Source organism: Homalodisca vitripennis, chromosome 1 (assembly GCF_021130785.1).
Source record: "Homalodisca vitripennis isolate AUS2020 chromosome 1, UT_GWSS_2.1, whole genome shotgun sequence".
Taxonomy (NCBI): Eukaryota; Metazoa; Arthropoda; class Insecta; order Hemiptera; family Cicadellidae; genus Homalodisca; species Homalodisca vitripennis.
The window spans coordinates 19,355,619-19,358,102 of record NC_060207.1 but is presented as its reverse complement, the minus strand read 5'-3'; the positions used below and the strand labels follow the sequence as shown (position 1 = coordinate 19,358,102).

The following is a 2,484-nucleotide window of genomic DNA, read 5'->3' as shown; positions in this document are numbered from 1 at the left end:
AGGCGGACCGCTTGCAAGGACAGGATCGCTCAGCGGTCACCCATCCAAGCAGCAGCATCTTGCGATAAACCGTTGTACCCGCTACACTGCGGCATTGCTTGGTAAGTTTCAGGACCTGTCCTACCTGTGACCATGTAGTTTTCTAAAGTGACACATTGGTGTTTTTCTATCCTCCTTAGTCCTTAGGCTCTGGACTTTCATCTGTAGAATTTCATTGGATGAAGTCGTTGTTGGATTCTATTTGTGTGGTTTATCAGTGCCCAAACGAAACATAATGAAGCATACTAGTCATTGATACACATTACACATTTCATAAAAAATTATTTTCATGAGTTATTAGTTTACAGTGAATTTATAGGCAACAATGCTCGTGTTAGACAAAATTAATATATTTTGTTTTCTATACGAACTCTAAAATAATCCAGCTTGAAGTGTTTTAGATTAACAGTGCTTACTCAGTCTTTCTTATGTTTCCAGTGTCTTTTTTATATGTTCCTTCTGTTTTTGTTTTCAAGTTCAGACGTAGTAATGTAGAAAAATGATTTCATGAGCTTTTTGGTGTTGGAGTTAAGTTGCGCTTATCAAAAGAATCAATTTGGTTGTAAGGGTCTTAAGTACAATACTCCCTCAGAGTGGACTGTCAGTGGGACTTACTCCTAAGACTATATCAAGATAAACTCTGACCCTACAAAGTTTCATTTATTCCTCAAGCTAATCTGCTACTGACTACAGAAAATCTAACGCACCAGCCTTGTTATTGATATTGTTACTGTATTCTAAAAGTAGAAGATTGTGTTGCTATACGAAAGTTGTTAGGTAAGCAAGTAGTAGAGTCCTGCAAAATAATCGTAATAGTGAGAAAGATTTGGGATGGGGAAAGGTTTTCATTTAAATTTTTTAAAGGTCTTTTTCATTTGAAAAATAATAGAATTGGCTCACAGTAGTTATTTAATTCCCTCCGCTGCAATTTTTCTTTTCTAACAGGAAGGACATTCATATTTTATCAGCTTCCTTGTTATATTCTGACCATCCTTACTCCAGGAAAGGGCTTGATTCACCACCACTTTGCATATACTTCCTATCTGCAAACAATAAGAGCATTGTTTTTACTGTTTTTAAGATGTATGTTAACATTTACATTCTACACAGAATTGTGATCATTCTAAACTCAATTTACTAAATTTCCAATACTCAATAACCATCTAACCTACTCACGCTTCAAAATTTCCATGGAAATAGATGTTATTATTCACAAAGACATTATTGCTTGACATTACATTAACATAGAAAAGTTTAAGAGTTTAATTGCCTGAGCAAAAAAGTTTACATACTATTGTTGCGATTTGTTTGTAATGATTCAGTGGAATGGCCACGTTAAAGACCATAAACCTGAGTATTCAACTTATAGGTAATAAAGGGTTTTGATGCAATTTATTTAATTGGAATACTATTTCATTATAGAATCAACAGGGATCAATTTGATTAGAAGTGCCAAAGCTGAGAGGTATAATATGTCGGGCTTTGGATTCGAGTTAGAGGTAGCGTAGGTTCAAATCCTGCTATGACCGTAGCAAGTCTTATTATTGTCATCGATATTGTATAGTACATGATTACCTGGTTTAGACGAGTAGGCCACGAGGACGGGCTAAATAAGGCATAAAAATCAATCGTTTTTTCATTAAAAATATGATTACACTACACAAAAGGTTAAATAACCTAATCTGATCAAAATAGTCTTCTGTAATGTCAGTATTAGATTATTATGGAGATATTAGTGAAACGACACTCATTTTGACGTCTACTTTCTTCCAACTCATGGTTTAAATTTTGTTTATGACAATTGTAGTTTTTTAAGTATTTAAAAATTATTTCCTAATATTAAAAGACATAATTTAAAATTTCGAATTCATGAAAATGTGTAAGTCAAACAGGAAATGCATTATTTTAACATTAGTTATACGCACCTTTTTTGGCATGGTTCTACAAAGTCGACTCTGATTACTAAAATAGCAATGTGCTTGCACAGTTTCAATTGTGAGAAAGTAATTTGTGCTTTTACTATCTATTATCTGAAAAAAAAAACAAACAATATCACCAATATCAGTTAAAGTATAGAAACAATTTTATTGTAGTTTATCTAAAATTATGTCGTTTTGCATCCATCAAGGAAAAACTGTTAATCCAAATACAATTTTAAGTTCATAGTTCATTCAATTTTCTAGACGAAGCATACTAATGAAAAAAATTAATAAAAATATGTGAAAGCGAACTATGTTGTTGCGTTATTGTTATGGAATGTTTTAGGAATGGAAATTGGGTTAGGTTCCGAATCTTTTGCTGTCAGACGGTTTAGTGTATTACAGTGTATGATTTTTTTAATGTCTATTAGGATAGGATTTATAATTTTGGAGTGGTTGTATGGTTAGGGTAAAAGAGGATTTAAAAGTCCTAATCTCGCAAATTGAATACGTTTTCCTTGAGTCC

At 32.8% G+C, this 2,484-nt stretch overlaps 1 long non-coding RNA gene across 1 annotated transcript; it reads right to left on the bottom strand.

Moving 5' to 3' along the window:
* Nucleotides 1-921: 921 nt before the first annotated feature.
* LOC124368849 lies at nt 922-2,074 on the bottom strand. The gene is made up of 2 exons (XR_006923034.1): nt 1,965-2,074; nt 922-1,082 (listed from the first exon to the last, which is right to left on the bottom strand). It is a non-coding gene; the product is annotated as an uncharacterized LOC124368849 (long non-coding RNA).
* Nucleotides 2,075-2,484: the final 410 nt, after the last annotated feature.